This window comes from Heterocephalus glaber, unplaced genomic scaffold (assembly GCF_053883595.1).
Source record: "Heterocephalus glaber isolate CG9 unplaced genomic scaffold, H.glaber_assembly_v1.0 deba00000738, whole genome shotgun sequence".
In the NCBI taxonomy this organism is placed as follows: Eukaryota; Metazoa; Chordata; class Mammalia; order Rodentia; family Bathyergidae; genus Heterocephalus; species Heterocephalus glaber.
This window is the reverse complement of record NW_028258161.1, coordinates 15,247,330-15,260,190: the sequence shown is the minus strand read 5'-3', so window position 1 is coordinate 15,260,190 and position 12,861 is coordinate 15,247,330.

Here is a 12,861-nt window from a genome sequence, read left to right as displayed (position 1 = left end):
GAAATAGGCAGATGAGTTAGGGACTGTTATGCTGTGCCCTCCCGAGACCCCCAGACTTCACCCACTTACACCCTAACCCTCCAGTACCTACCAGTGTGATCCCGTTTAAAGACAAGGTGTCTGCAGAGCTAACTGAGCCAAAGTGAGGCCCTTGGGGTGGACATGAATCCTAGTCCTAAAGACAGGTATCCTTCTTAGAAGAGGAAGATTCCTGACAGAGACACATCCCGAGGGAAGAGGATGATGAAGACACCCGCCCAGAGGCCAAGGAGAGAGGGTTACACAAGGAGACCCCTTCACAGCCTGCAGAAGGAGCTGAACTTGCAGTCTCCGGAACTACAAGAAAATACATTTCTGCTGTTTTTTCCATTCAACATTTACTGCCTCTCTGCACGATGCAGATAGTCCCTGATGCACAATGGTTTGATTTATGATTTTCTTGACTTTATGATGATGCGAAAGCAATATACATTCAGTAGACTCCGTACTTGCATCTTGAATTTTGACTTTCTTGTTAGGGGCTTTATGTGTGGTGCTGAGGCTCGAATCCAGCATGTCGCACACTAGGCAAGTGCTCTACCACTGGGCCACATCCCCAGGCTCCTGCCCGTCTAAGCTGACCGGTCTGCTGCTGTGTGGCTGCAGCCCATGTTGGCAAGTACAGGGGCCTGTTCTGTCCCCTCCCTGACGATTCAGAGGCCCCAGGCCTCCTGGCATCGGCTCTGTGCCCCAAGCCCATGCCTCCAAAGCTAACAGTGCCAGACTCCCCGTTGCCTGACCCTCACATGCCCATGCCCAGGTCAGATGCCACTGGGGAGCGAGGAGACCCCCAGGCCCCAGGCTTGACATCTGAGCCTCCTTGGCCAGCGGGTCTGGTGGTGGTTGACACCGGACCAGCCTCTCCACGATTCTCTTGCTAGAAGAGCTTTCTGCAGGGAAATCTTCACTCGCTCGTGAGTGGACTTACAGGAATTCTCACCCAGGCCCTGCTCCACCAGGACCATGCTGTTTCTGTACAGCGTTAGGGTGCATGCACCTCCCCACGTCCCCGAGACCCTGACTGGAGTCTCTGAGGCACAGGACCCTGTGCAATCATTTTCCAGGGCCTGTTCCTCTAGTCCTCAGCCTCCCTGAGCAGAAGTGGCAGTGTCTGTTTGCTAGGTGTAGAAACTGCAGAACATTTATTAAGAACTTGCTGAAAGTTCACCAGCTTGAGAATTGGGGAGAAGAATTTCCCTTTGAGACCCTAAAACCTGCATGGCATCCTGTTGAAAAAGAAGCAAGCGGATCACCATCCTCCTGTGCCTTAGGTCCACTCTTCCCGGATAACACAGTGGAAGGGGCCAGCGGAGACCTCTCTGGGTTAGGATTCAGGACACCGGTGCCTGGCAGCTTCAGCGTTCCACGGCTGACAGGATCAGGACCATGCCTGGCTGCTCCACAGCAAGGAAGGTATAGAAAGCTGAAGTGAGCACCCACACATATTTCACAGGGCAGGGTTGGGTCAGTAGAACTAATGATAAAAGAAGAAATGAGCTTAGATATCCTGTCTTTTTATGCACAAATTTCATTTTTCTCTTCATGCACCAGACCCCAGTGCCAATTTTTGAGTCTGGAAAGTTTGAGAAGCTCTGCCCAGCAGCCGAAGACACTAACTGAGGAAGTATAAGGCGAGGTAGAGAGGCCAGAGCCCCAGAACAGGGGATTCTGTCCAGTGGGTCAGGACCATGAGGCGAGGCGTGAGACTTCCAGCACTGGCTGCCCCTTAGCAAGGAGCTTGGGACCAGTCAAAGGGACACAGCCTGCAGTAGAGTTTGGCTGTTGGCCCTGGTTTACCGGCACAACCTTGGGCCAGTCACCTAACACGTTCACAGTAGGGCCATAACTCCCGTGTCTCACTGCTGGAACCTCTGGTGGTACATGCATGACTGTCCCATGCATAACTGTACCGCTTCTGCCACCAGTGGAACAAGCCACCTGATGGGACAGTCGTGCACATGCCACCAATGTTCAAGCCAGCGGGAAGCTGGTAACCTTTACCTGTAAGATGGCGATGGTGATAACACCACCTAGTTTCTAAGGTTATTGTGAGGAATAAATAAATATGTCAGCATTCATGAGCGTTGGGACAGAAGGGAATAGCTCCATGGCAGAGCGTTTGTCTGGCATGTGTGAGTTCCAGGTTCCATCCCCATCAGCAAAACAAAACACCACAAGCGTAGGAGTGTTCAGAATGGCGCCTCACACGCAGCAAGCGCTGCAGAGGCGCTGACCATGACCTTGTTTCTTCTCTAGCCTTTGCTCTGTTGAGATACTTTTCCAGCTGCGTTCTCTAGAGTGTTGCTTTTGGGGGCGATGTCTCAGGATTTCTGTAAGCACTGGGCTTAGCGTTAGCTTTTAAATGCTATTGGGACTATTCTCATTAAAATTCCAAAAGCAAGTATCCCACTCAAATATCTTCTATACCCAATTTTAATACCCTGGGACCACTCCCCGGTTCTTTTCCTTTCTCTTTAATTGGTTTTATAAACAGGTAAATGGAGGACAAGCTTACTTCCCTGAGGCACCTCAGAACCAGGGCCTGGCCTGGGCCGCCGTGCTTAGACGAGGATGCCATTCTGGCCCCCAGAGTGGAGGCTGCTGGGATCACCTGGCCCCCCTCCGCCTGGCCAGGCTCTTCCCCAGCTGCTGTGTTCACTCCTTGCCTGTCACTGACAGCTTTCCGTAAGAGGCGGGACTTGCTCCCGGGAGCGTCCACAGCAGAGACCCCAGCAACACTCTGCCAACAAACAAAGGAGGAAGGGCACCCCCTGCCCTGCAGGGCCCGCCTTGGCTGCAGTGCATGCTGCAGCGCTCCTCAGGGATCACGCTGAGATCGCATCCCTGCTTAGCTCCTTCTCTAGCCCACTCGCACTTTCTTTCACCTATAGGCATCACCTCAGCAAAGCACTTCACCCAGATCCCTGCCCCAGATGGCACTGCGGGCAGCTCACCCAAGACACCTTCGCACAGCCCCTTCCCCACCACTCCCCCAGCTGCCCTAAGTCAGGGCTGTTCTGCTCACTTTCACCCCGCCCCTCGGTGTGTCTGGGCACAAAGAGCCCCACACATGCTATTGGGTTTTGGTTGCATCCCCTTACTGGATTAGCACCCTTGTAGGAAGAAAAAGAGACAGGGTACTCCTCTCTCCAAGCACACACTGGAAAGACTGTGCAAAGACATAACCAGGAAGCAGGCCCTTCCCAAGACCTGACCATGCAGCCCTTGGTCCTGCACTTCTTGCCTCCAGAACTGGACATAGTAAATGGACATTGTTGAAGCCATCCAGGCTATGGTCTTAGCACAGAGCTGACTGAGACAATGTTGGGCAGGGCTGGAGCTTAGGCACCGCCTCCACTGCCCATGCAACCCTGCTAGTGGCTGTTTCTGCCCTGACATACCTACCAAAGCTGGCCTGGCACAGGGCATGACATGGCCAATCCCAGGGCACATGCTGCCCACTTAAGGGCCTGAGTCTGCACACATCTCGGGGCACAGCATCCTGACAGGGCAGCCAGGCCGTGCTCTCGTGCTTTCTGGCGCTGACCACCACCCCCAGGTTTCTTTCTCAGGAAGAAAGAAGGGGTTGGTGGGCCCAGTCTCTCCCTCCCACAGCAGTGGTCCCACCTGGAGACAAAGATTCCTTCTGGAAACCCTTCTGCTCTAACCTTAGCAACTTTCAAGTTTCATGTCACAATAGTTTCTCTCCTTTTCAAAATAATTTCCATTTTTTCCATATTTGTAAAATAAATTTATATTGAGGAAAATACTATTTTATATAACTATAAAAAGGCCTGTAACAGTTGCACAAGACTTATTTTTGCTGTTGTTTTAGAAAAGGGTCCAGATGTGTTAAATATTTGAAATCAGCAATCCTAAGCTGGTAGCTTTGGCCACTCATTTGTCAATTGTTTGTGTGACGGACGAGGCTGGAGGACAGCAGCAGGACCTCCTGCCTGGACAGCAGTGCCGTGAGCGAGCAGTGACTCGCTGCCTCCTGGGCCCCTCTGCCCCATTCCACAAGGGGCTGGGGCTCTGTGACTGCTCTTCTTCAGGTCGTCACTTGCACAGTGGCTCCAAACACGCAGCCAAGCAGACCGATGCTGCCCTGGGGCTCTTCCCCTTCACCCCAAGACCATCCTGCTGTCAAGAAAGTTGACAAAAGATCAGCAACAGAGAGGGAGGAGGCCAGGACAGTCATCCCCAAGGAGGGTCTCCCCGGGCAAGGCCTCCTCTGCCTTCCTCTATGCTCACACGCTTCCCTGCCCAGCAAGCACTGTGCGTGGAGGCAGCCCCAGCCTGCTCGCCCGCCTGCTGCAAGGTGCTTCCTTCTGCCTGGCCTCAGACCAGGCCTCTGGCCAGCTCAGCCCTGCCCTGCACCCCTCCCCTCCTCTCCCACCCTCTGCTGTCCCTCCCACCTCCCCACACTCTCTCGGCGTCTTCATGGTGCTCACAAGTGACAGACAGTGTGTTGGCTGAGTCCTGTGCAGTGCTGCAGAGCCTCGGGACACAAGGCACCGCCTGCGTCTCATCTGTTTGGGCTGCTAAAACAAAAACCAACTGGCTGGTAAGCTCGGACAGTTACTCCTCACAGCTCCGGGGGCGGGGGCTCACATCAAGGCAGGTTCCGACTTCAGCCAGAGCCCACTTTCTGTCCAGAGACGGCAATAGCAGCAGCGCCCCAGACCCTGCGGGGAGGGAGCGCCTGGCCGGCTTTGTTCTGCTTTGTTTTGAAGAGAGTAATGAGACTTGTCTGGTGCACGCGTGGAGCATTTTTATTATTTCCATCCCGTCACTCCCTGTCCCTGTGTCCCCTGCAACTCTAAAAGTCTGCCTTCCAGTTTCCCGTTATCTCTCCTTATTACACTTTATGGATTGGCTTATGTATCAGCTAGGCTTCCCTAGAGCGACAGATTTAACATGTGCAATGTGTATATTATTCACAAGGTCGTGTCCCAGTGGCCACCTGAGAGGCGGTGGTCGAAGAGCGCACAGGGGCGGTGCGCTGGACGGCGGAGCCATCCAGTCAGAAGTCCTTCAGGGCCTCGGCCGGAAGCCATGACAGACAGACAGGCGATGGGAGAAACAGGAGCTCCTGGGAAGAAGCTAAAGGGAAGACTTCCATCTCTGTCTTGTTCGGCCCAGGCTGCAAGCTCGCTGCTCAGTGGCCCCTGATCCAGGTGGGTCTTCCCTCCTCAGCCGGCCCCTCATCCAGACACCAGAACTGTGCTAACCCAATCCACTGGGTGTTTCTTATTCAAGGTGAGGCCACAGTTGACTGTCACGGCTTAGAGAACACAAGCGACAGTTAACTTTCTGAGACTGGCTTATTTCACGTACCACAGTGATCTCCAGTTCCACCCACTGGCTTGAAAATGACATGATTTTGTTCTTCATTGTGGCTGAATAATATTCCTTTGTAGCCAGGCATGTATAGGGACATGCCTATACAGTAATCCCCTCATTCCGGGAGGCTGAGGCAGAAGGATTGCCAAGAGTTCAAGGCCAGCCTAGACTACATGGCAAGACTCTAAAAAAATTCCTTTTCTTTACCCACTCATCTTTTGGTGGATATCTACGCTATTTGCAGAGCTTAGCTCATGTGAACTGTACTGCTGTAAACATGGGTATTCACATCACTTTAATTTTTTTCAGGGATCTATCCGGAAGTGGCATAGCTTGGTCATATGGCAGTTCTAGTTTCAGTTTCTGAGGCACTGCCACGCTCGGTTCCATTCCGGCAGTGCAGGGGGGCTCCTGGCCCACATTGCCACCAGTTGACTGTCTCTGTATTCCTGCTGACAGCCATTCGCCTGGGGTGAGGTGGGAGCTCAGTGGGGTTTGGATTTGCATCCCTAGATGTTGAGCATTTTGGCCATTTGGACTTCTTTTAAGAAGTGTCCATTCAATTCATTTGCCTATTTTTTGATTGGGTTTCTGGTTTGGGGGATAAAGCTTTGTGATTTCTTTATACATTCTATTTATTTTTAATTTTAATTTTAGTAGTCCATGTTTGCATATGTAATGATCACTTTCATCATGGGGCGTTGATTATCATGTATTATGTTATTAATACTCTAGCAGCGGGCCGGGGATTCAGCTCAGTGGTTCTGGTGCCTGCCTCACAAGCGCAAGGTCCCGAGTTTGATCTCCGGTACCAAAAAAAAACTCTAGCAGAAGAGTGACTGGGAAGCTCTTCCCCCGTGCTGCAGGCTCTCTCCCCTCTCGTTTCTTTTGCCATGCAGAGCCGTTTAATTTGATGTCTTCCCAGTTGTTGATTCTCAGTTTTATGTCCTGGGGTACTGTCCCTGCCTATGCCTATGGCTTCGAGACTTCCCCTGGTTATCTTCCAGCAGTTTCACAATTCCTGGTTTTACATCTAAGTCCTTGATCCATTTTGATTTGGTTTTAGTACCAGGTGTTAGATAGGGACCTAATTTTAAACTTCTGCGCATGGTTATCTGGTTTTCCCAGAGCCCTTGTTGAAGGGTCTCTCTTTCGTCCAGTGTATGTTCTTGGCGGGGGCTGTGTCCTAAGCACTAATCCTGCCATGAGGAACTTAGCACCTTCGGGGCCTAACCACCTCCTCCTCACCACTTCCACTTCCTAATACACCACCTTATACCAATCTGGAGGGCCCTAAACGTTCAGATCACAGAGTCTGAGGAGCTGAGCATCTCCTACCTGCCAGCGTCACCGGAGTCATAACCACCACCTGCATCAGAGGGTGCACACACATCCCCTCCTGTGAGCCTGGCAAGACCCCAAGGACCCAGCTGATAGCTCCCCTTTCATAAACACAGAAAGCGGAGCCGACTTGGCTGCCTGGGCTCAGATGCAACACCGGGTATTAATCTGCTTTAAGAAGAAATAAGCAGTAGTTGGCCACTTGCTGAAGCTCAGATCAGGGCAGAGCCCCTAGGAGACAGAGGCAGGTTTCGCCCAGGCCTGGGGAGCACCAAGAGCCCTTTCTTCCCCGATCTCAGTCGGCCCGTGCACTCTGCAGGCTGCTCTCCCCTGCTGTAACTCTGCCCTCGCCTGCCCTTGGCACTGAGACCTGGAACCCAGTGGAGCAGGGTCCAGGCCAGGAGCATCAGCTCTGCAGGAGCCGCAGGGCTCCTCAGCACGTGGGAGCAAATAGAAGCGGGAAGGTCGAGAGGTCCTACGGGCAGGTCTGTCCCCTGGGGGTGCAGGCACATGGGCCCTAAAGCCTCCCAGCATGGGTTGGGGTTGGCTAGCACAGTGACTGGGGCTCAGAGTCACTCTGGATATTTAGTGGGTTGAGTCAGTCCTGCATACGACAGAAAACCCCGCCCAAGCCGCCAGCACAGCCACCTGGGAAAACACTGCACCCTTTCAATTCCCTTTTCCTTTTGTAATCTTTCCTTGTTGTTTGTCACCTTGACACTGACCCAGATGACACAGTCCAGTGCTTCTGGGGCCACTGGCTTCTCTCAGGCTGCTGGAGGATCAAGGCATTCAGAAGCACGTGATCAGGCCTCTCTGTGCTCAGGACTTTTAATCTCCTTAATTGAAATTGATTGGCCTCTTGGGAGGCAGCCCTGCATTGGCCTCGAGCTGTGGCATGTGATCAACTTCTGCTTATTTCTTTTAAGGACCAATCGACTCACCGCAGCGTCCAATCTTCCCCCTGTATACCAGGCTCCTTTCCTGACCAGGAGCAAAATCAGAAACATGCACACTTACACAACAGCTGGGGAAATAGAAGCACCCGATAAAATAAGGGGAGAATGGTGTTGTCTCGTTGCAGCTTGGCATTATACAAAAGGCCAGTCAAAACCCCATTACCGAGGAAAGATGTAATCAAATGGAAAGGGCGGGGGATGGCTTCTAAGGCCTGCGAGATAAACAGGCCGGCCTGGAGCATATCTAAGAAGCAGCTGCAAAAAAAGATAAAAAGGGAAGAAAAGTGAAAGACCTTCTCTAGTTAAAAGAAAACCAAACATAAGAGAATTGTTTGAGCATCCAGATTTGTGCACTCCTAGGCATAGAACAGTCACCCTGAAGTGGCTGGAGCAGCTCAAGAACCGGTTTGGCAGCTCGTGTTTGCTGGCAAAGCCTGCAGGGCCCCTTCGCTCCCACTGGGATCAGGTAGCCTGGAAATGCCCCTCTTCGAGCTCCCCTGCACCTCCCGGGTGGGTCACTGCAGCAAGTGGGCACTGGGCAGGTGCAACTCAGCTGGGCGGCTCAGGCCACCTCGTGGCTTCCAAGTCCGGCTCTGTTCCTGTAGCAGCTGCACAAGGGCGGCAGCAGGACAGTTAGAAGAAGCAGGCACAGCACTGACAAGCGGAGCAGTCATTATTAGACACAAGAATCGCATTCCAATAACAACTTGCTGCCTGGTCTTCTGAAGATCCAGTCTAGAGATCCAGATTTTAAAAAGTAGAGCAGTCAGTATGTTTGCTGGTGAAAAGCTCAATTTTCTTTCTTTCTTTTTTATTAAGTTTATTGGTACATTTTAGGTGTACAATACAGTTACATTCATCACTGGAAACTTGCACCTTTACATGACGTATCTTGGTTCTTATTTTTCCCCCTTCCCCTACCCTCCCTTCAACCCCTCCATCCTTCCCTATTTACAAAGACTTTGTTTCCATTGTTTCCTTTTCTCATGTTAATTCCATTCCCTTCTTTCCTTTCCCCTTCCCCTCCCACTTCCCCTTCCCCTTTGGACCTTTTCTTCCTATTGCACATTATCTATTATACATTTTGATCCTTATTTACACTTTCATTTTCTCGCACCAGAGAAACTATTCACTATTTACACACGTGTGTCCTATTTATGAGAAGCTCAATTTTCAAAGCAATTCAAGGAAAAGTGGTTCTTAGTCTCCAGGTTCCCTCTGTAGAGAAAAAAACCCTTTCCTTTACCCTCTTCTATCAGTTATGAGGCCTGTGGATTAAACTGACAGATTCAGGATTGACAGGGGCACACGCATGAAAATTTTGATTTGATGTTAATATTTCTATTTGCATGAGGGGAGAGAAGGACACTCACAAAAAAGAAGCGCTCAAAGAAATAGTCAGATCCAGGGGCCTATATACCACTTTAACAAAGGGCGATAAATTAGGAGTGACTAGACCCAGGACAGGGAGTGGGTGGTCTTCTAGGGATGGTGGGGTGGGAAGAAGATGAGGACTTGTGTGCTCGACAAAGACTGCTTAGTAAGGTTGCTCTCGAGCCCCTTTGTGCTGTGATGAGTCGTCTCCAGGGTTCAGAGTCTTCCTCTTCCCGGTATGGGAAATGCTTTTTCACCTTCTTGAAGGGAAATTCATGCCTTGTTTTTAGGCAGAAAAGGGATGACAAAGAGCTTTTCCTTTGTGTGCTTTTTCTCAGTTGCCTTCAGCTCAAAATAATTCTTATACAAAGTGTTGTATTTTAGGTTGCATGTTCTTGACCCCTTCACCTAGCAGTAGGAATGTAAATAAGGGGCAAGGAGAGGGCAAAGTCTGTAAAGACGATGGAAACCAGGATCTAAGGCTGCCTAACATATAGTCAGAATATCTGTTGAGTGAATAGATAAATCAGTGGATGGATGGATGGATGGATGGATGGATTGATCGAGAGATGGATATTGAATGACATAAGACTGGAGCAGCTGCATAGTGTGAAAGGGAAGCTTGTAGCTTACTAATGCTGGCTCCTCTAAATTACCAAGTCACCTGCTGATAAAGCAAAGCTTGTGACAATGACAGATCACTACCATGGCAGTCTTGACCATGTCTCAGAATTGGACAGGTAAATTCAAGATCCTGAAGGTTAGGAGTCTAGTTTAGGTGGGTCATTCAGTGTGGGGCAGATTAGGATTGGGTAAGGCTCATGGATAGAAGAGTCCAGGATCGCGGAGAGGGCAAGGTGAATTAACAGCCATGTGATGCCATCCATCAAAAAGTTAAGAGGGTTTTGGGGAAGTTCCTAAAACAAAGTTACTTATAGCCTTTATCTTCCTGGGGAAATGTTTCCAGCTGTGGTAAAATCATATTGGCAAAGGCAGTGAAAGTGTAAAGCCAGTTAATGAAGGCTCTGCAATAGTAGCAATGCTGACGCCAATGGAAGGAAGCTATTTAGGACATTCTTGAGTAAACTACACTTCTTCTGCAGTGTGGCGGGTACAGGTACATAAGCCACAAGGAGACAGACAGACTTCAGTGCACGCCAGCAGAGTGGGTGGCTCATTTCTGGCTACTTAGGGCTGACACATGTTGAAGCATACAGAGGGAGACAACCTCACCAGGCTGTAATGTCCTCTGACAATAACAGCCTCACGGGCAGGACCAGCACAGAACTTGCAGATCCCAGGGGAAAATGGCACGTGGGCCCTCTTGTTGAAAAACTGCGAACTTCCAACATTCGGCGTAAGGTTACCGTACGCCTCATGGGTGTCAACTCTGCTTCTAGGGTTCTACCCAGAGGATTGAAAACAGGGACTCGAACAGGTCCTTGCACATGAACGTTCCTAGCAGCTCTATTCACAGTCGCCAAGAAGGTGGAAACAACCCCCGTGTCCATCAGGACAGAAATGGAAAAACAAAAGGATATTATTCCACCATGAAAATGGATGACATGCTGAGACGTGTCACAGCATGGATGAACCCTGAAAAGATTAGGAAAGATAAGCCTGACACAAAGTGACAGGTATGGCATGAGTCCGCTTACATGAAAAACCCAGAATATGCAACCCGTACTGGCAGAAGGTCCAGCAGACATTCCTGGGGACTGCGGAAGGGGACTAGGAGTGACTACTCAGCAGCTGCAGAGTGTCCGTCTGCAACGACAGAAACTTTTGGAAATGGCAGGGACGGGTGCCCGAAGTTGGGAATGTGATCAGTCACTGAATTGTACACTTAAATTGGTCGGTGGAAATTTGTGTATGTGTATGTGGGTTCTATTTTTATTTATAGTAAAAGACTAGCAAAAACACCAAAATTTAAAAAGTTACTAAATAAAAACTTAAGAATTCGCGAATGTCAGCAACAGAGCGCCAGCCAGGGCCAGGCCCTTCTGTGCAGGAGGCTCTGTGAGAAGCCAGCCTGGCGGGGGATGGAGCGCTCACGCCCAGGGGCAGCCACCCTGGGAGACGAAAGGTACTGAGGAAACTGCTGCGGCCAGCTCTGTGAAGACCAACTGCCCGGGGCCCCGGATCCACACGGCACCGGACAAAGACGGAGAGAAGCGGACCCCCCTCACCGGCCTGCGGCTCTCTGTTCCCTCTTCAGCCTTCTGCAGCCAGCTCCCGAGACTGGGATGCAGGAGACCGGGAGCCTTCATCCTTTTACCCTACAGGCAGCACTGTGCTACCTGCGCTCCTGGTGCTGGGCACCGAAGGGAGCAGTGATCTCCACTTGTTCCCGGCTTGCTAATTCCGTGAGCTGCCACTGTCCCCACTGAGAACAGAGGGCTTCGGTTCACGGACTTAATTCATTCCACGATTCTGGTCATGGACTGGTCGCAAACCGAGTCCAAACGGTTCAATGTCAGTAAGGTTAATCCATTCTGACCCATATGTGGTTTTTTCACCACAAAAATATGAAACAAAGTACAGTACTAACCTTGCTTGGAGACTCCTGGCGCGCAGGACAGGAAGGAGGGTATTATTTGGAGGGTGGGCCCCTCCATGAGGCACTGGGGAGACCTCCGTCGGGGGAGTCCTCTTCTTTCTCTCTTAGCTGCAGGGTCGGTGTTGACGGGAGAAATCTCTCTAATGTCAGTGTTTTTCCTGTGCTGCGCAACCCCCGGGAACGAGAGGGCCTGTGTTGAGAGGCCATGTCGGGGCGGGGCTTCTCAAGAACCAGCCCTCGTTCCATTTTCCAGGGTGAAGTTTGTCACGTCACTGCCGGCCTCCTCCCAGCCCCCTCTCGGCGCAGGGCTCCTCGGCAGGCGCCTTCTGCTGCTCACTCAGCGGTTCAGCAAGTGCTTCCCGCGTCAGCTCCTCCTTTGGTCCCCTCCACGTCTGCACCATCGGCGTCCAGACCCACACTCTTGCCCGTGGGCACAATCCCTCCACACCTGTGCCTCAGACCCTTCACAGTCACACCCAGTGACGCGTTCTGGCCGGTGTCCTCCAGGCTGAGTTGAAGGTCCGGTACGTGACATCTTCTCAGGCTGTGTCAGGGAGCCTGATGCGGTGGGGAGAAATGTTTCTTCTGGAATTCTTCCAGTCAGGGATGTCTCTTCAGTGACATTAAAACACCTGGTGAAGAGCACCCTGTGCACAGCTTCTTGAAGTTATGGGTCATTTGCTGGCCTAAGGCTGCAGAAGAGGTGTCGTGTAGGGGAGGAACTTGACCGTCATAAAGTCATACTCAGCGTCCATGTCATCTGCCAAGGCTGGAGGTTGCCGGGCTCTGTCCATCTGAAGGAGGCACCTTCAGGCAGCTGGTTGCCAGAAAGATATTGCTTAATGGTGGGTGAGAACACCTTGTGCAGCCCTTCCATAAACAGTTGCCCTGTGGCCCAGGCTTCGCCACTAGCCTCCACACGACAGGCAGCCTGGCCTTGTCCACACTGTCCCTTGAATGCCGAGGGGTCTGGGGATGGTGCACCAGTAGTGGCCTAATCTTCAGATTGGGGCTTGCATTCGCACAGGCACAAGGGTCAGTCTGTCCTTCATGGGCTTGTGCCCCAGCGGTGCCTTTTCCTCCTGTATGTCATAGGTTCTGCTCAGCATCTTCTTCCACAAAAGCCCTGTTTCATCAGAGTTAAACACTTGTTGCTTGACATATCCTTCTGTCTTCATGAGTTCTGCGAATTCTTTCCTGTAGGCTTCTGTGGAGGCCTTGTCAGAACCAGAAGCCTCACCA